This window comes from Urocitellus parryii, chromosome 2 (assembly GCF_045843805.1).
Source record: "Urocitellus parryii isolate mUroPar1 chromosome 2, mUroPar1.hap1, whole genome shotgun sequence".
Lineage (NCBI taxonomy): Eukaryota > Metazoa > Chordata > Mammalia > Rodentia > Sciuridae > Urocitellus > Urocitellus parryii.
The window spans coordinates 85081872-85106473 of record NC_135532.1 but is presented as its reverse complement, the minus strand read 5'-3'; the positions used below and the strand labels follow the sequence as shown (position 1 = coordinate 85106473).

At 36.4% G+C, this 24602-nt stretch overlaps 1 protein-coding gene across 1 annotated transcript in view; it reads right to left on the bottom strand.

Annotated features, from left to right (window-relative positions):
* Nucleotides 1-24602, bottom strand: part of Wasf3 (WASP family member 3) — a 116355-nt gene that overhangs the window by 68733 nt on the left and 23020 nt on the right. Inside the window, exon 2 of the mRNA XM_077793164.1 lies at nt 2613-2706. The gene's annotated coding sequence lies outside the window, so the exon portion shown is untranslated. The remainder of the gene's footprint in view (nt 1-2612; nt 2707-24602) is intronic.

Genomic DNA, 24602 nt, shown 5'->3' with positions numbered 1-24602 from the left:
TCCTTGTGTTAACACTTTGTCTCTTGACTTAACGACCCTGCTGTTAGGTGAGCAGCTAGACTTAGTTTAGTAACATTAGCTGTACTCAATTTACTAATATTTTATTAAATAACATCTTTTTTGTATCAGGGTAATACTGGTCTTTTAAAATAACATTATGTTCTCTCCCTTCCATTTTTTTGAAGAGTTTGTGCTTAACTAGTATCAAAGGTGGGCAGAATTCACCAGTTAAGCCATGTAACCTTAGAGCTTTCTTTGTAGGAGAGTTTTAAAGTACAAGTTCAACTTCCTTAATAGAGATTTATCCATGTTTTCTTAACAGCAATTTGGAAGTTTGTATCTTTTTTTTTTCTCCCAATAATTTTTGGTTGTACATGGACCTTTATTTTATTTATTTATATGTGGGGCTGAGAATCAAACTCGGTGCCTCACACATGCTAGGCAAGAGCTCTATCCGGAGGCACCACCCCAGCCCCTGGAAGTTTGTGTCTTTGATGGAATCTGCCCATTTATCTAAGTTATCAAATGCATTACAAGATAATATCCCTTTATTGTCCTTATAATATCTATAGAATCTGTAGTGATGTGTCACTTTCTTTTCTGGTAATAGGAATTTCTGTTTTCTGTTTCTTTGTTCCTTATTAGTCTGATTAGAGGCTTATCAATTTTACTCTGTATCAAATAACCAGTTTGGTTTCACTACCTTTTTTTAAAAACTCCTCCTTTTTTAAATATAATTTTTTAGTTATAGATGAACACAATACCTTTATTTTATTTATTTTTATGTGGTGCTAAGGATCAAACGCAGGGCCTTGCATGTTCTAGGTGAGCGCTCTACCACTAAGCCACAATCCTAGCCCCTTATTTATTTTCATGTGGTACTGAGGATCGAACCCAGTACCTCACTCATGCTAGGAAAGTGCTCTTCCACTGAGTTATAACCCCAGCCCCTCACTGAATTTTTTTAAATCCACATTTTTTGTTGTTGTTTTCCATTTCATTGACTTTACTCTCTGCCAGTTCCTTCCTCTTCTTTTTCTGGGTCTAATTTGTTCTTTAGTTTCTAGTTTCTTAAGGTAAAAGCTTAGATGACTGCTTCAAAACTTTTCTAATATAAGCATTTAACACTATAAATTTCACCTAAGAGTAGTCCTTTAGGTGTATCTCTCAGAGTTTGATATGCTGTGTTTTCATTTTCATTTTTTTTATTCCTTTATGACTTATTCTTTGGCCTATGAGTTTTCAAAATATGATGATTATTTTGAAATACCTGGGGATTTCCCAATTATCTGAATCTGATTTCTAGCTTAATTCTACTGTAGTAGAGAACATAGATATATTCCTTAAAAAAAATACCTCTAAAGAGAAAGAAGAGAAATCAAACTCAATTTTCCTATGTTAAATAACTATAACGACATGCCCAAATTAGAGTCATTCAGCTTCTTGTATGGCATCCTTTCTACTAACATGTTTTTTCTCAATAGTGTCTCAAAACAAAAGACTTGTTATTCGTTCCCTTCACTTTAAAAAGAAAAAAAAATAAATAAAAGTATTCCACATGTAGCATCTCATTTGATTTCTACAACTCTATATGTAGGCAAGACAAATTATATTATTTCGCACATGGAGAAGTTGGAGCTGAAGGAAATGACTTGCCCTACTATTCTCAAATGTCTCATTACTCCTCACTTATCTCTCAAAGATATTGCTCTCAAAGATGGAGCAATGTAGCTGGGTGTGGATGTGCACACCTGTAATCCAGTTACTTGGGAGGTAAGGGTGAAGAATCCCAAGTCCAAAACCAGCGTCAGCAATTTATCAAGGCCCTAATCAACTTGATGAGACCTCATCTCAAAATAAAAAATAAGAAAAGGCTTGGGATGTGACTCAGTGGTGAAGCGCTCTGGGTTCAATTACTGGTACAATAAATAAATAAAATAAATAAATACAGCAATATAGATCAATGAAATCCACAAATAATTTTTAAAAATCTCATTTTAGCTATAGTTGGAATTACCACAACCTCAGTTCAGAGTGAATTATAGTAAAATTGACTACTTTGTTTTTAAATCTTGACATCTTTTTTTTTTTTTTTTTTGAGAGAGAGAGAGAGAGAGAATTTTTTGATATTTATTTTTTAGTTTTCGGCAGACACAACATCTTTGTTTGTATGTGGTGCTGAGGATTGAACTCGGGCCGCACACATGCCAGGCGAGCGCGCTACCACTTGAGCTACATCCCCAGCCCAAATCTTGACTTCTTAAACAGATTTATTATTAGCAAGATTCAGACAACAAAGAATTGGCTAAACTGCAGAAAAGAAAAAGCAAACTAGCAATGAACATAGGGAAGTAAATGAGATCTCAGTTTACTAGGCCATAAAAAATTAACATGAAATAAATATATCAAGTTATATATTTTCTCTTTTAATGCCCTAATTATCGATTAGGATAAAAAGCTCTAAAATGTTATGTTATTATATTAAAATATGTTAAAACTGAATAGTAAATATTCAAAAACATTATTTTATGCTATCCTATTTCCAACAAAATTTCTAAACTATAATGTTATAGAAATGAAATGGCTTTAAAGGTAAAGACACACATTCTTACCATGTAATTGTTGACTTACAGGTTGCAGAGATTCCCTCAGTTAGCAGCACCACTTTGGCTCAGATATCAGTAGTAACAGCAACCAAAATTAAAACTAAAGGAAAAAAAATAAAAACAAAATTAAATGCCAATAGGCAAAAGCTTTCAAGTCTTCAAAAAAGCCTTAAATTAAAATTTCATATTTCAGTAATTTTAACAAGAGTCTTAATCCCAGAACCAGTTCTTTTCTAATTGGTTTAAGCAAGAAGCTGATATGGTATATGAATTCCCATACAATTTCAACTCCCTATCCTGGAATAAACTCTGAAATTAACTTCAGGGACTCATAGTTAATAAGAGCTAAAGGTATATTATAGATACGTTCAACTGAACCACTCAATTCCTTTATTCAACCACAACATGCATTTTAGGGTTTGTTACTGCCTACAGAATCAATCAAATATTGATCACTGATGGAAGACCTGTACCTGATGAGAGCCTTTGGAGTAATTTTTCCCACAATAAGATTTAAACTTAACACCTTAGGGATCATATCATAAATATTTAATAGTACACCTAAGGATAAAGTAGTAAAGATTTTATACCTGCTGAATGAACCCAAAAAAATATTTCCAGGATACTGGATATTAGCAATCAGGCTATGCAGCAATCTGGCAAATAATGTTTACCTATGTGCTATAGTATTAGGTAATGAACCGTAAAATGCGGTTTCCTACTCAAGAGTTATAGTTTACTTGGAATGAATACAAATAAGAAAAATTTAGTGAATAGGCATTAATTCACTCAGCAAAACTTTATCAAGCATCTTGTATAAGTCAGCCCCTTTAAACAAAATTGAGTAAGAAAATAACTGACAGGGGACTGGGGTTGTGGCTCAGCGGTAGAGTGCTTGCCTAGCATGTGCAAGGCACTGACTTCAATCCTCAGCACCACATAAAAATAAATAAATAAATAAATAAAATATATTTAAAAAAAAAAGAAAAACTGACAGATACATGCAAGCAATTTTAATTTTATAAGGTAGATGCAAAAAAGTGATAACATGACAGCCTAATAATTATGTATTGGAATATGTTAAATAGCTTCAGGGAATCGAAAGATAGGGAGGATTGAGGTTTGGGAAAGGCAGGCCAGGCAAGAAAAAGTAGAAATTGCCATTTCCATAGGGAGAAAAAAAAAGAGCCTAATACACTCCCGAGTCTACTAGAAATAATTATAAGAACATGTATGAATTATTTATTTCAATAGATTTTGAGAACATAGTCCCGACTGCCACTATCCTTTCAAAAGTATCTTGATAATTCAGAATGAATGTTTGTTCAATTCTACTCTGTTTTACACGTATCCTATTTTGCTTATTTAAAATCAAAAGCATCACACATCTTTCTTTCTCATTCTTAGGAGCAGCTGTACACCATGCTCTTGATTACACAGAGTAAAAGAAAAAAGTGAGCTTTTCCCTAGGTAATCTGCATTACATCATCACCTTATTTATAAATACAGAATAATACACGGTCCTAGATTACTCAGGCCTCATTTGTCTTCCATCAATCAGCTGATCTGATTTGATGATTCTGAAAGTAACCAGCACTATAAGCCCTATTAAAACCTATTTTAGAGATGGTTTTATCTAGCTAACTTTGGCTACAACTAGCTAATGGTACCTAAGAGTGAGGAAAGTATTCAATGCTGGCTATGTTTTCTGGATGTTTAGGAATTCTTCCATTATTACTTTTGTTGTTGTTGTTATTAATATTATTATTATTATTATTATATTATAATAATCTAATAATAAATTAATATAATAAATAAATAATATTATTAGATTATTATTATTGTTATTGGATTGTTATTATTATTATTATTAGAATTATTACTTTTGTTATTAGCTATTATTTGGTAAATGCTGTAGTCAGGATCAATCATAATACTAATATTTCACATACATTTAACTTAAGTCTCGAGAGGCAAGTTCTTCCATTAAAAATGAAGAACTTGGGGACCAGAAGGTGATTTGCCCAGGATCACACAGCCAGGGGGAAAAAGAAGTGTCAGGGCAAGTTTGTCCAACTAGAATCACTGTTTTTAACTATACTGGGCTGTCTCCTTTTGGATGAATAAAGATGCTCCCCTCCCCTTTCTTATCCAGCTGCTAACATACCTAAGTCAGGCACCACAAAGGTCCTGAAGAATTTAACTTCCATTTTTAAGTGTGTAGCCTCATTGCCAAGTGATAAGCATCAGTCCTTTGAAGTTATAGGTCAAGGCTATAAAGTATGAAACGCAACATCTCTACTAAGAGGTACAATACTGCCAGCTCAGAGGTGCACATTTCGATGAAACACCATCATTCCAATTCTGGTCACATCTGTGGTTTAATCTCTACATTGTGCTGGCAGTGCCCCCCTATGGAGCAAGAACACACCTGCCCTGTAATTTCCAAATTGGTCTTGTGTTTGTGATGCTCTATCAGACAATAAGGCCCACCTCCCTTCTAGCTATTTGTTGATTAGAAGAATGAATGAAGGAACAAACTTATATTTAAGGAAACCCTCCCTCAAAAATCCCACCAAAGATGTACTTATATTTTCTGCACAATGCTATCAACTAACCCTGACCTTAAATCATAATTTAGGGAACAGCCATAGACCAAAGCCAAGCCAGGATAATACCACCTGATTAAAAAAAAAAAATTCTAAAAATAAGGTGGAAGGACCAGACCGTTTGTAATAATAACATGAGTTCAGGAAATTTCAATTGCATTACAGACTATTCGCCTCCGAAGCATACAAATTACTTTCTGGTTATGTTTCTCTGCACAGTGACACAAAAGACAACTAAATTTTTCTCATAAAATATTTAATTTTGTTCTAGAAGGCATTTTAGAAGGTCAATGATATTAAGGTTTTCCTAGTAATAAGCCCATAGTCTTACTTATCCACTACATTTAGAGTCAATATGAAAGAAAGAATCTTGTGATGTGAAAATGTTTAACCTGAGAATAGGTTGTGTCAAAAGGACTGTTAATCTACCGATATTCTCCTAATCTGATTGTATTTGGATTTGTTTACTATTTTGGTCCTTGCCATCTCTCTTAAGCCTCTGAATTTTCCAGAAATCAGAAGCTAGCACATACAGAGTTTACACAGGTTCTCTACAGAAAGACTGTTCCGTACTTCATTCTCTAGCACCACCTCTTTAACCAGGCTCAAATTCTACATTCTCTTCAAATCCTAACCATTCACACATTAAGTTCTATTTACTTACAAGACTCTCAAACTGTATAGAACATTTAGCCACTATGAACTTCAGAGAAACATATCTTATTAAAATGTTAAATACAAAATTTTGGTATAATGCATATGAGTAGCACAAATAACAGCAATTCCCCCACCCCACCCCTCTCTGATTATCTTAGCTTCAACTTCCCATTCCAAGAACAGTCCTGCTTCTTTACAGCAGAGCCACATGAAGACATGTAATAGACCCCACCACCACCCTAATCAACACATACATAAACTTTTAAGAGAAAGTGAGGCAAAAACAATCTTAAGTAATAAGTTAAGGTCCTTGCCCTTAGAACCCTTTATTTAATTAGTGGCAAACAAACACAAATACAAATAAAATAAGTAACAGAAGGAACACCACTATCAATTAAAATAAAAATGTTAGCTGACATTTACTAAACCACTATGTGCACTTTTATTTTATTAATAAAACCACATAATTCTCCCAGTTTTGAGTATTTTATGCATTTAAAACTTGTCTATCACAGACCTAAATACAAGGGTCAGCAACATTTTCTTCCTCTTTCATTTAAAGAACAATAAATGCCTAGGAAAGATGTGAAGAAAGGGCAATCAATTCCTGATGTAATATAACTCTGCAGAGATGTATTATGACTGCCTCATATCTTTGGGTTAACAGTTCCTGGACAGATATAATAGCCCAGATAAAGTTCTGATTCATTCAAATGTTTAGTAGTGTTAAACAAAATTTATGGGAGATCATTATTTTGGACTGAGCTCCTACAGTAGGCTCCAGCTTATCAAACCAAATGAGAATCTGAGAACTGAGTCACTCATGCTAGGTGACATGTGATCAAACTGAACTCTGAAATGTGCCAGTTTTCTAAATACAGATTCACAGAAACCAATCAAAAAAGGCCCAGTTTACTTGGGCTGGCACGATAAAATAAAGTTCCATCTGTTTTAACTCTATAAGGAAAAGTAACTGAAGCAATCAACCCATTCTTCCGTTCTTATTTCTATAGTCTTCAACCCACTTTTGTCCATAAGACTGCCTCCTCTGCTCAGCTCATGAAAACAGTCATTTTGTCTTTATACAATGAAATGTTGCCTGATTCTAGAATCACAAATAAAATCCAGTTAGATCTTTAAATTTGTTATAATTCTGCTCTTTGACACCAGCCTCCTACTATGCTGCAGAATGTAGCCATGACTCTCACAAAGATGAAGCTATGTACAGGAAGATACCACACAGACCTGAGAGTGTGAAGTGTGAGGTCAGGGACAGGCATGCAGAGACTGATTCCATCTGCAATAAACAAGAAAGATCTAAAATTTGCATGTAGAACAGTGACATCAAGAGACTGATTTCTGTCTTTTCAGATGCACAGATTATGCAAAGTTAATGTAAAGATAAATGCTCATCACCATGTAAATACAGTGCTATCAAGTGACAGATACAGAGCTTGCTCTTAAAATAGTGCTTGTATTGTCCATCCATCCTCAAGGAAATGCACAGGCCCATATATTTGACTGAAGCAATGTCATATAGTGAAAGAGACTGAGAACCATACACCCCATGTACTGAGGGCTCACCTCCATAACAGCCCACCTACTTCTTCTTGAACACTGTGGAGGCAGAGGAAGTTCATGATCTGTAGCCACAGTCATTAAATGTCACTATCTGAAATAAGGCTTCCTTTGTACTCAGTGAAAGCCTACATCCTTATAACTTCAAACCAGTACTTCCTGGTCTCCCAGATTCTGTGGAACCCTACAACTTTACCAGTTTCCTGGGATCTGAGGCAGGACTGCCCAGTGGTCTCCAGCTGGTCCCAATAGATGCTGCTCAGAGCCACACTTACCACCCAGGCCTGCAGGAAAGGCCCTCACCCTTCTCAGTCTCTCTCTGCCCTGATCCATCTCTCCCTCAGTGAATGTCTGACTAATTTTATTTTCATCTCTTCACACTGCCACCACATGTGACATACCCTGTCCTGTAGCACTATGGGGCAACAATACTCAATTCCTGGGAACGAGATATAGGGGCATTATTTCCACTTGCCAGTTACCTTTCTAAGATAGGTTCCCCCTACTTCATCAGAACACCCTACCCTCAGCCTGCCCAATGCTGGCATTTTCTGTATCCACTGCTAGGCCTTAGCCCCTTTCCTACTAGTGAACTCAATGGTAATTTCTGCTGCAAGATACTGCTCAAGCTAGCCTGGTAGCTACCACTCTTCCCCTTCTCTGTGCCCACCACAGAATCCTACGGACTCTTGAGCCAGATTCCAAGTCATGCTGGCTTCTCTGCTTACTCAGCAGGAGACTCAAGGCAGTTGATTTAAACCCAAGTTTCCCTAACTACAAAGATGAGACTGAGAGAAGTATTATTATGAGCTAATAATGTACTGGAAGAGTTGATCTTGGCAATATGATGTCACTACCCCACCTGCCCCTGGGACTCAGCCCACCAGATCATGCAATATGCCAGAGTGGAAAACTACCATGTCCTCCCAGGCCTTTAAACAGACAGGAGTTCACAGCAATTTCCTGATCAGTGTGGCCCAGAACAAAACAAATAAGCACAGGAAAAAGGTAGAACCAAGATGATTTCAGAAGTTCAGGTTTTGTTCTAGTCTTAAATTTGCTCACTTATTGATTACTACAACATAAAGAACCAAATTGCTGAAAATCCAACTTTTCACTATAACAATTCTCTCTTATTATTTTCTCTTATTCTCCTTCTTTCTTGGTACATAGATAATATTAAAAGGAAAAAAAAAAAACTTTTATCAAATAAATGAATTTCCCCAATGCCTAGGTAATAAAATAAATCATGATGTGTGTTCCTCACCTACTTCAACCAGAGAAAGCTAGACATGCCTTGTACGCAATGATTTCATGCTTGCTCTGTGACCACCACTTTTAAATGCTGCACAGGCAATATGCATAATATGCATGAGAATTTGAGTCAACAGAACAGTTGTTTCCATTCAACCACACAGTTAATGGGCTTCTCTGCAATGGGTATAAAAAGATAAAATAATAATAACTTGTTTATGATAAAATAAGGCTTTCAGCTTGAGGAAAGACTGCTGTCTAGAATCAAGTAAAAAAAAAAAAAAAAAAAAAAAAAAACTTTTAAGCAACATTCCGGAACAATCCACAATCATTAAATACAAATGTGGACTAGCACCACTTGGCATCAATAAGCCATTTTCTTTGGAATACTCAGAGACAGCCTGAACACTGCAGAAAAGAAAGGGGCAGGCAGGGTAGTAGGAGGAGACAGAGAACTGGACATTTTACAAGGTGGACAGAAAGTGATGAACAGGGCTCATGAACAGGAAAAGCAAGGTGAAGCTAGAGGGTCCAGAATTGTGTAGAAAACAAATACAACAAGTTTACCGGCTAGAAGATTCCAAAATTTCAATTTTTTTTAAAACTCCCCATTTTTAAAATGAGACGCACTGTCCTTGGCTGATCTTCTGTTGCTCTTGACCCCACAAAGACTACAAACCAGAGGCTATCAGGGACACCTTTAAAGGTAACAGATTAAATCTTGAAACAGATCCAACCCAAGTGAAAAGATTTCCTTGCCTAAACTATTTTTCTCTGCTTTAATTACTGAATCCTATAACTGGAATTCATCCCTGATTCAAAGAGATGCTAAAAATAGTGTGTTTTAGAATATAGAATAAGACACATCACGTAATTTTGTTACTAAATGGTCTCTTAGTGTTTCGCTGCTCAGTAACATACTCTTCAAATACATTTCCTCTTTTTTATTAATCAAAAACTGTAAAACACTTCAGAGACACATTAAACATTAATTATCAATACAAATTATATTTATTAGATTATAAGTGAAATTTCAGGCATATACTAACCTGACTTAAAAGAGTCTCCTGACTTGTTCTATTTCTAATCATGACCTTCATTAAACACCTTTGATTGCAAGAACACCACCTCATTTGCATATGATGAATGAATTAAAGCTGTTATACAACAGGCTCTCCATTGCAAATGACAAATTATTACTAACAACTTATATTTGAATCCACAGTGCCATTTACAAAAAGTCTTCACATAAATCATCTCATTTAATCCACAACAACCCTGACTCCAACAAGTCAGAAATCACTTTAACCATCTAAAAATTTAGAAAACAGGCTCATAGAAAGAAAAGACTCGTTCAAAAAAATCATACAGCCAAGTAAAGGTGGGAGACATTCACCTATCAAAAGTCAACTCCATCTCTGACTCCCAATTATGGTTTGGATGTAAGGTGTCCACCAAAAGGTCATATGTGAGACAATGCAAGAATGTTCAGAGAAGAAATGATTGAGTTATGGGAGCCTTAACCCAATCAGTGAATTAATCACCTGATGGGATTTAGTGATAACTGAAGGGAGTGTGTGGCAGGAGCAGATGGGGCATTGGCGGGGGGGGGGGGGGGGGGGGGGTAGCCTTTGGAGTATATATTTGTATCTGGCAAGTGGAGCTCCAGCTCTCTCTGCTTCCTGATCATCATGTCAGCTGCATCCCTCTTCCACACTCTTCCTCACCTTGAACCTTGAGGAACAGGGTCTGCTGTCTGGGGATTGAGACCTCTGAAACAGGCACTCCTAAATAAACTTTTCCTTCCCTAAAATTGTTCTGGGTGGATCTTTTAGTTGCAGCAACAAAAAAGTGGACCCAAACACTCCCGCTATCTTTTTATAGAAGGAATATCACCCATGTGCCAGCCAACTTATGCTGCTGTATACTGTGGATAACCTTTGGAGACCTATGCTTTGCCTCCTCAACTCAATCAGGAGCCCTGAGAGGGCAGGAATTGTGTTTTTGTAATGTCCAGAGCCAATTCAGTGTATGTAATAGGCACACACTAAATTTCTGTTTATGATGCCACATTTAAATGAGCAGTAGACAAGGTCTCATTCCCTAACTTCAGAAACCAAGCCGTCAGCTGGGCATGGTGGTACACACCTGCAATCCCAGCGCCTTAGGAGTCTGAGGAAGGAGGATCTCGAATTCAATGTCTGTCTCAGCAACTTAGCGAGTCCCTAAGCAACTCAGTGAGAGAGATCTTGTCTCTAAATACAAATAGGGCTGGGGATGTGGCTCAGTGGTTAAGCATCCCAGGGTGCAATCCTCAATAAAAAGAAAATGAAGAACCCAAGCCATGGCTTTCTTAGCTTTGGCTCCATCCAGAAAATCTCATTCATGTACCCTTATAAATAAGCCAAAAAGAGGATTTCTTATTCTGATTTGTTGTTGTTTTCTTTTTGCATTTTACAAAAGAGAATTTCTTAACTGGGTCAAAATTGCCTTACATCTTACCGGCTGGGTTTCTGCCCCTCTTCCACACCTACTACATACCATCCCTGGATTCTGACTGCATGTTGCTTCAGGAGTACCCGCTCATGTTTTTATTCACTTATTTTGACTACCTTGATTCCTAAATATTCTCCTGGCTTCTATTCTGGTACTAGAACCTTACCTTTATCTGCCAGACCAACCTTGACTCTCAAACCTGACTTTCTAACCTGTCCTCACATGTACAACAGTTCATCACCTACTCAGGGGAGCCAACTGGTCAGAAGAGAAAGTGTGCTGTTAATTGCATGCAAAACTTCCACTGCTGTTTTAGGAGAAGGATAAATGTAACAACAGTTCCTACGATGGTTACTCTCACCTCTCTTTGACCCTTATTTTCTTCAAGCTCATAGTCTGAAAAGTAACAGATGCCCTGGTCTACTACAATACCACCGCACAGTGAGCTAACTTTTGGATACCCATGCGTTACAGCACAACCCAATCAGGATTTTTATTTAATTTCATTAACTATGCTGACTCTGAAATTTGGACAAAAGAAAATAAAGAAAAGTACTATATAAATTCATAAAAATACTTAGGAAAGGTGTACAATACCAGAAGGAAATAGTAAGACATAAATGCTGCATTGCAGAGGTGGTTTTTTTCATTATTACCATAACAATTTTTACATATTCCAGAATCAATCTATATTTCACAGCAAGCTATAACACTAAACCTGACATAAAGATTTCATATGCAATCCAACAAGTAACTTCAGGGTTTTTTGTTTCTTTTTCTTATTCCCTGAGGACAAAGTATAGTAACAGCCACTATAACAAATGGGTCCATAAATTTCCACCCAGAGGGGACTATATTGTGTTCAAATAGACTGACAAACATAGCAATAACATCTGACAACATGTCTACATTCAATTCTCCTGAGCCTCTAGTCAAACTCTAACTCACACTATATCTAAAGTAACGAAAGCTAAATGGCTTACCACCACGTTACAAGAATGCTACAGTTCACAAAACAAGATAAAAACAAGGAAAAAAATCACGTCCTAGAAAGGAACATTAAACTTTAGTTGCCTAGAAAGTAACTCCAAAATATCTCTAGCATTAAATCTCATCTCTGATTAGCTGAGTGGCAGTAATCATTTAATTAGTGGAATCCAATAAAATCTTGGAGGAAACATTTTCTGTGAACCAGAGACTGCATGGAAAAAGGGGAAAGATTAGAGGTACAAGACTTAGAGATCTGAGTTCCATTCCTGGATCCCCACCAAAATCTCTGGACCTTGGGACAGTTATTACTGTCTGAGCTGCAATCTCCCCACCTATAAAAATAAAGCCAATAATATCTCCCCCAGAGTGAGAAGATGGGGAATGATGAGCTATCATGGTAAGGAACACAGCAAGGAGGCAAAGACATTTAGTCAATATTGCTCTACTACAGACAGCAAAACAAGAATCCTGTGAAGAGACAGGGAGGGAGGTCAAAAAGCACAACTACCATACCTAGCAGCATTACCAGGACCAAGTACTCATACCATTCCCTATGTGCACAGATGGCATGCCCCTTCTCCCTCTCTGAGGTTACACAGGTAGGAATGGTCTATCTCCAAATAACAGTAATGGATGCTTAGACAAGAGATTGATGTAGTAGATATTGTAGCTCCTTTTTTATTTTTACAATAAAGATAACAATGGCCAATTTACCTACCAAAAAGGCAAAGAAGGCAAAGAAAAGTGAATATTACAGATAGTAGATTTTTGATGTTTGAGGTACTCAGGTTTATTTCTTAAAGCTTGATTTACTTTTGCAAAGTAGTCTGCGAATAGCTTGAATTCTGCATAAGATACCAGCCAAATATGTCAACCTTGAAGCACAAAGACACCAATATCCTGAATCTGTCACCCATCATCATTCCCCTTACTTAACAGCATTTTTCTTACAAAATCTTGAGGAGCTGTCTCTCCCAAAGGAAGACCTTATCTCTGTAGAACCTTCCAGCAATGATAAATGACTATAGCACTCCACTTATATAGTGCACTGAAGAAATTACAATGGCAACAAACCTACACAGAGACAGACAACAGGCTTGAACTCAAAAAGCACCCCAGCAAGTCACATACACTATTTCACCATCTCCTTTCACAATTACTGGATGAATAAACTCCATGGAAATTTCCTAAAATAAATACTGTATAATTCAGATACCAAAGATATACAGATTTTAGTACCATTTTTATTAATCTCAATGTTTAAATTTAATGACCTCAAATCTTTTATAATATAAAAGTGATTAGCAATTTTAAAGATACATTTGACAGCATCTGAATGAGTTACTGCACATAAAAATACAAAAACGTCATTATAGAAACCAACAAAATTGTGAGATTTCAACATATCACAGCCCTCTCTCCTGCATAACTTTTAAACTTCAGCATTCTCAACCTAAGAGAACTATATGCTGGTCATCTCTACCCTGTCACAAAGAAGGCAATCCCTCCACTATATATACCAGCCTTCCAACAAGGAAGGGAAGGAGGAAAGAAAGAAGTAGGGAGGTGGGCAGAAGACCTGGGCAGGAGTCACCACTGATTCTCTGTGGCATTACTTCTTTCTAAAGGTAATAAGTGATACAGAGCAGAAACTCCTGTCCCTCTTGCTGATGACCAAGCACAAGGAGAAAACAGGAACCGAAACATCTGATCTCCGATATCTACCAACTGACAAAGGAAGAGAACCCAGCTCCTATGAGCACTGTAAGGCTTCTTCTTTAAAACATCTTTTTAGTTGGCATTTGTAGCATGAATTTGCTAAGATGAAAAGCTAAGCAGGACTGTATCTGCCCCAACATAGGGCACTTGAAAGGGAACAAATGAGGAACATGGTCACTACCACTGGCTGAGCCTATGGTACTGCTCCTGGCACTCTGTTTCCATGCTCTACGTACATATGTCTCTAAATCCTCATAACAACCCATTTTAGAGATGAAGAAACTAGGGAAGAGTCAAGAGCCTTGCCCAAGGACAAGGAAAAAATGAAGTTGACATTCAAAACAAAACAAAAATATGTTTTCAGATAATATACTTTCAACCACTAGCCAGTCCTTCTTTTATTTGAAATGAAATAATCTCACTGTAAAAACAACTCTTAAAATGTAAAGTGATTATCAGATACCCATTATATTACACTATTAAAAGGTAAATCTCAAAATCTCTCTACAGAAATTCTACCCAAGCCACTAGAGCCGTGGGGAGTGTATTGTGTATTTCTGTATACATTATATCACATAATCTTCAGATCCCAAAGAGGATGGCACAGGTGGGTATTAAAACATCCAACTAACAAATGAGTATCTTCCAGAGTCAGTAAATGAATACCACCACAAAGCTTCTAAGTGGCAAAGGCTCAGTTCATTCATAAATGACACCTTTAGAAATATTCTGTCCTCTTTGTCCAAATGAATCAAATTTCATGAGGTGACTATAACCTCCATTTTATATAAGATTACACAAGAATGGTTTAAAGCTCAGAGCACAAAGAAACTTAAACAAAGTAAATATTAGATATCAACAATATCTTCCGAGGAAAGGAGTAATCCATAGCTGTTTCAATCCTGGCAGAGTAACAAGGAATCTGTCAATGGCAGGGATAAAAAGATACAAGCTTATCTGATAACAAACTTTTAACCTTCATATGTGAGCTAAAATGATGGATTAAAATCACCAGGAGCCCCTAACACACAGCCAAGTCTGCATCCATGTGCCAAGTCTTTCCTGGCAATACATATGGATAGTGCATAAGGATATGGGGCAGGAGAATTGAGAGATCATCTCTCTCTGGCACCGGTGAACACCCCTGGCTGAAAGTAGGAGGCTGAAATCTGGAGGAAGTCAGAAGAACTGAGAGAAATTCCTCTAAAGAACAGGACAAAAAGAGATCTCCTGAGCAGGAGAAAGCCACAGACTAGAAAGTAAAGAACTCAACAGTGTCCAAAAACACTAGTAGTCAAGCTATAAAACAAAGAATCTCCCACTCTTCAGAAGGATGGCAGCTAGGCTCTTAAGCATAGGAGATCACCAATGTCCTACTGGGGCTCAGATTCAAAGCTCCATTAAAATCAAAGTCCTGATCCCAATCTTAAAGCAATAGAAAGCCAGTGGTGACCAGTATCTAATATTACTACAAAGCTCTGCCCTAGCTCAGAACTCCACATTAACAGGGTGACAAAGAAAAGACAGGCCCTTTTGGGGGAAGTAGATATTCCTCAGACTTTATTATTTTTTTTAACATTTATTTTTTAGTTTTCAGCGGACACAACATCTTTGTTTGTATGTGGTGCTGAGGATCGAACCCGGGCCGCACGCATGCCAGGCGAGCACGCTACCGCTTGAGCCACATCCCCAGCCCTTCACTATTCTTTAGTATACAACATAATAAATCACAATAAAAACATGATCCATTAGAAAACAATCAACAGAGGTAGACTCATACTTGACCTTGATATTGCAATTAAAAAATAGATGAAACTATGATAAGTGTACTAAAGAATCTAGTGAAAAGATGAGCAGATAAACAAGAACAAGTAAAGAATTGCAAGAGAATTAAATAGGAACTAAAAAGCATATAGAAAAACTATAAATGAAAAATTTTAACTTTGAAAATAAAGAACACATTCAATTAGCTTACCAGAAACCTGGATACAGAAGTTCTATAATTAAAAAAAAAAAAATGGGGGAAAAAATCCAAGGAAAAGAGTGTGGCAGAAAAGAGTTTGGCTTTCTACTCAAAGAAATAATGTCTATAAATTTTCCAAATGTGCTAAAAGACATTAACTCACAGATCCAAGAAAATCAGTCAACCCCAAGGAAGAAAAACACAAAGAAAACCATATCTAGACATATCACAGTCAACCTGCTAAAAACTAAAGACAAAGAAAATTTTCAAAGCAATCTGAAGAAAAAAAAGACATACTACTTATAGTATGCAAGAAGAGCAACATTAAAGAAGGCTACCTTTTGTCAAAAATAATCAAAGTCAGAATACAGTCGCCTGGTATGGTTAAATTTTGAGGGAAAAGAAAAACAACTTTGCACAGGATTCTTTATCCAGCAAAATGTATATACAAAGAATTCCCACAACTAAATACAAAAATGAAGACAAACAATCCAATTATGAAACATACAAAAGACAAGATACATTTCGCCAAATGAGAGATGAATGGTAAAATAAGCAGATATAAAGGTAGTCAGTATCATCAGAGCCATTAGGAAAATGCAAATAAAAACCATGATGAAATATCATTACTCTGTTAGAACAATTAAAATAAAAATTAAGACAATACCCAATCTGGTAAGGATAAAAAGAAAATAAATCACTCCTAACACTGCTGCTTAGAAATAAAAAATGGTATGGCTATTGTGGAAAATGGCTCATCAGTTTCTTATAAAATTAAGCATACACTTGCCATTCAACCCGGTGATCATACTCACAGGTATTTATCCTAGAGAAATGGAAACATTCATCTAAAAACCTGTACACAATGTTCATAGCAGCTCTATTTATAATACCAAAATACTGGAAACAATTCAAATATTGTTTGGGTTAATAGCTGGACAAACTCTGCTATATCCACACAATGGTATACTTGAGTGAGCAATAAAAAGGAATGAACTATTGATACATACACCAACCTGGAAAGAATTCTACCAGCATTTGCTTAACATAAGTAAATCTTAAAAGGTTACATATTGTATGAAAAATGACATGACTAACAAATGGAGAACAGGGAACAGGGATAGAGAAGGAGATGGAGAAGAATACAAAGAAATGGCATGAAGGAGATCTTTATGGTAATGAAACAGCACTTGTGGCAATCATTCAAATATACACATGATAAAATCGCACAGAGCTTCATACAAACATACATACATGGATGCATCTTAAAATATAGGAAATGCTAAATAGATCCTTAAGATGTTAACAATAATGTACTGATAGATATCAACTTCCTAGTTTTTACTACACTATAAGCCATAAAAGATGCCACCACTGGGGAAGCTGACAAAAGGTTCCTAGAATTCTATGAGTTTTTTTATGTTTTGTTTTTTCAATATCCTTTATAATTTTTCCTCAGCGTGGTTATGAGGCAGAACTTTCATAACCTCTAGTCTTTCTCATTCCCAACCAACCATTACCATTCAATAGGCAAAAGCAACATGCTTAGGGAGACCCATGCTTCCACAGAGCTGGTATGGACCAAAATAAACTCCTCAGTAACACTACATACAGGTAAAAAATTCACAAGATAAAGGATCCTTCCATAACAAGCTGATTGATTCATTGATTGTTTTTTAGAGAGGTTGGAGGGTTTGTTGCATTTCCATTTTTGTTACAGTACACATACACACTCATTTTCATATATTCTCTCTCTCTCTCTCTCTCTCTCTCTCTCTCTCTCTCTCTCTCTCTCTCTCTTAAATTTGTTCATTCATTCGTTGAACCTACCAATATACTGCGTGGTAGGGACTCCCTTCAAACCACAAATCACAATATCACCTAGAAATAGTACTCAATATGCTACAGAAATTTAAAGATCAATTCCTAAAATGCAAAATGTTAGACTGTTTAAATGTTTGTGAAAAGACTAAACTGAAGGAAAGCACCAAAAAAAAAAAAAAAAAATGCTGTACCGAGTTGTGTAACACTACAGAAACTCCCTTTAAAAAAATTATCTTTTAGAAAAAATTTCCTGAGGGCTGGAGTTGTGGCTCAGTGGTAGTGTGCTTGCCTAGCACATGTGAAGCGCTGGGTTCGATCCTCAGCACCACAAAATAAAGGTATTATGTCCAACTACAACTAACTAAGTAATAAATAAATAAAATCCTGAACATACAATTCTCAAGAAACTGATAAGAATATCCTGTTAGAGGTATAAAAATTAAGAAAATATTGTATTACATACTAAATTATGTCTCTCACTCCTAAAACCAATTCATATATTGAGGCTCCAACCCCTAATATAATTGTGGTTAGAGAAAGGACCTTTATTAAGGCTAAAATGGTCAAAACCAAGAGGATTGGTGCCCTTATAAGAAGAAGAGGTACCAAAGTTTATTCTCTGTACTTTCTCAGAGGAAGAGCCATGTGAGGTCAAAATATTCATATGCAAGTGAGGAGAAGACTCTTTGCCAGGAACCAAACTCTGCCAGAGCCTTCACTTTAGGCTTCTCCCACTCTTTGAAACGGCCACACAGCCTACAGTATTTTGTCATAGCAATGTCTACTATTTAAGCCACATAGTCTCTGGTATTTTGTCATAGCAGTTACAAGAAGGAAAAAAAAAACTACTAGAATTCACTCAAAACACACACACACACACACACACACACACACACACACCCCAAATATAATATTCTGGAATCTGTCCTGAAAATAAAATGTTTCAAATTAATGTAAATTATCTTCTTAAAAAGTCAACTGTGGGGCTGGAGTTGGGGCTCAGTGGCAGAGTGCTTGCCTAGCATGTGTGAGGCAGTGGGTTTGATTCTCAGAACCACATATAAATAATTTTTTTAAAAAATTGAAAAAAATAAAGATCCATTGACAACTAAAAATATATTTTAAAAAGTCAACTGTCAGAATAATGTTATTGTTGGCAATTAATCAGTTAAATAAAACAGTTTTCAGAAGTTGATAACATTATAAACTTCATTAAAACTGCAGCCAGGTAAGGTGGCACATGACTATAATTCCAGTAGCTCAGGAGGCTGAGGCAGAAGGATTACAAGTTCAAAGCCAACCTCAGCAACTTGGTGAGGTCTTAAGCAACTTAACAAGACTCTGTCTCAAAATTTAAAAAATAAAATAAAAAAGGGCTGGGAATATGACTCAGCAATAAAGTGCCCCTGAATTCTATTCCTGGTACCAAAAAACAAAAACAAAACAAAACCCCCAAATAAACAAAAACCTACAGTACAGCAAACTTTATTGGTACAGAGAATAAACAAAGCACAGAAAAATTTGAATTATTCTGATATAAAAAAGCATGAGAAAAACAACTCCCCCTTCCTTCTGATGTCCTTTTGAATTACTACCTAATATGTTCTCCAGTAAATAAGATGTCCATTCTGAAGTGACAGCTGAGTGTACTAAGATTAACACACAACAGTAAGCCAACTGAGATGCAAGGAAGCACCTCAAGAATTTAAGCCACCAACACCAGTTGTTCCTAACATTCTCACAATTTGGGCCCTGGACCTTTCTCTTCTCTTTCCACACTCTTTTCTTCCTGATTTCATCCAGCCTCAAGTTTTCAAATGTCACATTTTCAATGACAACCCTCAAATTCACATATGTAGCCCAGAATACTACCTTGAATTCTGAAGTTATACACAGCCAACTCAACAGCTTCATGCACATATCTGACATACACCCCAAATTTAACATGCCCAGCTTGCAACTCCTAACTTGTAATCTGGTGTTCAAAGGCTTTTCCATCTCAGTTCATGGCGACTATATATCTTAACTGCTCATGTCAAAAACCTGGAATATTTATATACTCTCTCCCTCACTCTCCTTACATCAGATCCACCAGCAAATTCTACTAGCAGTTTACTTTCTAAATAGATCAAAATTAAACCATTTCCTTCTATTGCTTCCATCCTAACCTGTTCTCCAACTGGTCAACAACTGTTTACTCTCCAACATCATGTTTTCCTACCCTATATGGAAGCCAAAACCCTTCTAATGACCTAAGAGAGCCAGTAGATCTGCCTCCTTCCCTCCCCTACCTCTTATTCTCTCTCTCTCCCTCCCACCTCCTTTATTCTATTTTAGCCCTCCTCTCTGTTCTTTACAAGGAAAGAAACCACCAGAAGTCCTTTGCTTCTCCTACCATCTGTCCTGTAATGTTCTTCTTCACCCACCCCACCTCGAAATGGTTTGTGCTACACACCTCCTTTAAATCTCTGCTCAAACATTACATCCTCTGACCCTACTCCAATAAAATTGTAACCCCAAATTTCCTGACTCTCTTCAATGAAGCCTCCTTCTTCAGTAGCGCAGACCATTTTCTGATCTGTGTACATTATAATTTACTAACTTATCTCCTTTACTGCCTATTCTACCATGAGAATTTCAGCTCTGTGAGGGCAGGGCACAGCAGGAATTTTTAAATATTTTGTTCATTCATGTCCAGTGCCCTGAAGTGGGCATGGCATACAGTAGGTGTTCAATGACTAGTTGATAAAAGAATGGAAAATTTATGTGACATTTTATTCTAATAGGTTATATAGAAAAAACTAGAGAATTATAAGATTATCCAGGTTTGGATATATACCTGACCTTCTATATCTGCAGGTTCCACAACTGCAGATTCAATAACCACGGGTCAAAAATATTCAGAAAAAAAATTGTATCTGTATTGAACATTTACAGACTTTTTTCTTATAACAACTATATACAAAGCATTCAACATTGTATTAGGTTATTATAAGTACCTAGAGATGACTTAAAGTATATGGCCAGATGTGCATAGTTTATAACCTAAGGGGCTTGAGCATCCAAGAGGGTCCTGGAATCAATCCCCCTCTAACACTGGTATGTGGTGTTTTATTTAGGCCTCTTCTTTGTACACCCTTCCTTGATAATCTTACCTAACAATATCAACTAGATCTGTCTTCACTTAAATCTCACCCAAATTACTTTCTGTGAGTAGGGTATCCTCTGATTTAAGACCACATTTAAAGATGACATCTATGGGGAGAAGAATATTTAAAGGAATTTAAAGAAAAAGGAAAAAAATACAGAGAACAATCAACAATTTTCTACCTTTATTAGTTTTTCCCCTTTTTAATAAAATAGGTCAAAATTCAAAAACATTACAGAAGCAAAAGTAAATGCCATATTACATCTTTACACAGAAATTAAGATATGGCAATCTCACTAGTACTGAAACAACTAAAAACAATGTCACAAATTTTCCTGAGTGTGATTAAACAAGAAAAAGAACTATCTTAACAGAAGGTCAAGGATAAGAAATTAACAGGATAGAAATAAAAGCATAGAGACTTCAAACCCAAAGAACATCCTGACAATGCCTTGCAAACAGAGGACTGACAAAGCATATTAATGAGAAATACTGTTAGAATGCTACTCAGATATGGGTCTTCAGTTTCAGCTTCCCCAAAGGAATAAGTTCCAAAGGGGAAGTTACACAAACAAAACTAAAGCATGTTCATATTTTCCACCCATTCCCATACACCTGATCTTAGAGGAGGTAAACCTTCATCTGCCCTTACATATGTCCAGGAATAGAGGGATAGCTAGTCAAGAAATAAATGCAAAAGAAATGTGAAAATGACTTAGATATCACTGCCTTGGTATTAACCCAATGTAAGAAGCAGGACAATTATGCTCACTAATATTAAAATCTACAGATAGGCTGGGCATGGTGGTGGAGGCCTGAAATCCTAGTGGCTCAGGGGGCTGAAGCAAGAGGATGGAAAGTTTAAAGGCAGCCTCAGCAATTTAGAGAGGTTCTAAGCAACTCAGTGAGACCCTATCTTTCAATAAAATACAAAAAAAAAAAAAAAAAAAGGCTGGGGATGTGGCTCAGCGGTTGAGCGCCCCTGGTTCAACCTCTAGTACCAAAAAATCTACAGCTATATTAAGCCAAACTGAGAATATATATGTATTCAAGATAATCCAAGCATGATATAGGACATTCCCTCCAAGGCAGAAGTTGTGGTATATCCCAAACTACTATTATTTTTAATTTAATTTTAAGGTTTTTGCATATATAAATCTTCAAACTCAGTTGGGCTTAGGAAAAGTAAAGAGAGAAAAGATTTTAAAACTAGATAAAGGCAAAGTTTTTCTAAAAGTTATTAACAGGGTATCCTATTTTATTTTTAACATTCGACTATGCCAAAATAGCAAGACCCCTTATACAAATACATTTATCAATCATGCCACAGCACACTGAAATCTCTAGTAATAAGGTCCTCTCTTAGTAGGACGTTATTGCTTGCATATATAAATCACTTTATACACCACACAACTGTTCATCCCTGCTGGGCTCAATCTGTAGCAAAGATTTGATATCTACCAATAACAAGAGCTCCCACCTATCAGGGACCACTTTCCTTATTACTTTCTTTCTTTTTTTTAATTTAAAGATGTTTATTTTTAAGTTGGCTTCATTCATCTATTTTCATGTGATGCTGAGGATCAAACCCAGGGCCTCACAAGCACTAGGCAAGCGCTCTACCACTGAGCCACAACCCCAGCCCCTCCTTATTACTTTCCAGGCAGGAACTTGTTCCCTCTACCCCACCTTAGCCAATCCCGAAATCAACTACTTTTATCACTAAACTTCAGGCTTTATAGGAAGTTAAAATCTTTTCCAAACTAGCAAGTCTCACAAAATAATATTCCCTCTGTAATCCACCAAATTGGCTCAATAAAAACAGAAAGGAACCAAGGAATGATCCATCTACTAATTATTTGAAAAGTAGACATTAAAAAATGTTCAACCTCATGCATCATAAAGAAATGCAAATTAGAGCCAAAATACAATGACTTTTTATTTATTAGATTAACAAGATAAAAACATGAAGCCAGGAGTGATGGCACAGGCCCGTAATCCCAGCAGCTTGGGAGGCAGAGGCAGGAGGATCACAAGTTCAAAGCCAGCCTCAGCAATTTAGTGAGACGCTAAGCAACTCAGTGAGACCCTGTCTCTAATAAAATACAAAACAGGGCTGGAGATGTGGCTCAATGGTCGAGTACCCCTGAGTTCAATTCCCAGTACCAAAAAAAAGAAAAAAATTAAAATGTGAAAAATCCCACTGTTGGCCAGGATTTGAGGACACAAATACCCTCACACTCTATTGGTGGAAGTGCAGACTGTCAATTAAGCATTTTAAATAGGCAAAGGGGCCACAAGACCAAATGAGGCTCTAGAGGAAAGAACACTTCCCAAAAGATAATCAGTGTTGACAACTGAATACAGGAAGTCTATTTGGGACTACTATGTAACTGTAGAAACCCAGGACTGCTTATCCCACTGTGTAGTTCTGATTTTCTCTGGTCACACATGCTCTGGGGCAGTGAAAATGTACACTAAGAGGTATGCTTTAAGGAGCCCCACAACCTGGCATAGCCCATTTCTACTTTGTACAAAATAAACAGAACTTGAGGATTCAGTAAACTGATTTCCACTTCAATTTTTAAAAATTTATTCTCCAGAACTGTTTTCTATTTATATTCTCATTTTCCCTAAACTCCCTTCTTTCCTTTCTAATTTCAATAATGACAATTTATATCAACTTATCTGATTATCATACTTATTTTCATGTAAGAACATTACTAACAGTTCCTCAGTTCCTTAACAGACTGACTATTGTAACCAGACTCAACAATTTTAACATCTTACCCTCTACCTAAGGATATTATTTTGATGAAATTATATGACTGTTATTAGGCTTTTCTTAGAAGTTTTCTGTTTTGTTTTTAGTTCCTGTGGCAATCAGTGAATCCCCAAAGCAATTTTCCTAAAGGACAAAAAAAAAAACTTCTGGTCTCTTCATTTTAAAAACTCAATTTAATGGTGACTGTCATTCACCAACAGCTGAAGATCAATTTTCTCTCATCATTTGTTCCATCATTTCCCAATCTGCTACAGAATTATACAAACTATAGATCTGATTTGCCCTTCAAAATGTAGAGTTTGACTTTTGAGAATTATCACAGCCTTGATTGTCTTCTATAAATCAACCATTCTGTAAAGCGGCTCTTGCCTAACAATGAACACTCAGAAAGGGAAGAAGATACATAGATACTTATTTCAATCATAATAGCCAACTATGACAACACAAAGAATTCAAGCTTTCAAACCACTTTATTCTGCTGAAGATGCAATCATGTTACATGCTTCAAAAATAACATACTCCCTCATCCTGTTTTTGGAGAACTCTGAAAATCTAGACAATATGCTTCCTTTCAAAACACCAACTGGTCTCAGAGGAAAAGAAAGAAACAGACAAATGATCTTGCCAAGAACCATTTCTGTAGTCTCTCTTGGTAGAGTAGCCCTTTCAGTGGCTACAAAGATTTAAATTCAATCCTTGATTGGACTGATGATATATCACCTTTTATTTATTCACAACTGAATTTTAAAACAAAAATGAGCTCAGGGAACTCTGTTTCCAATTTTTGCAAGTATAAGTACCCCTCTGCAGTGCTAAAAAATTGTAAGGATTTGTACAATAGCTCTACCTAGTGACTAATAAAAATACAGAGGAAAAAAAGTTGCAAATATACAGTAATTCTTTTTAAAGACCTGCAAACACCTATACAAATAATAAAACATGAGTCTAATGTTTTATTACAGAGCCAATGTAA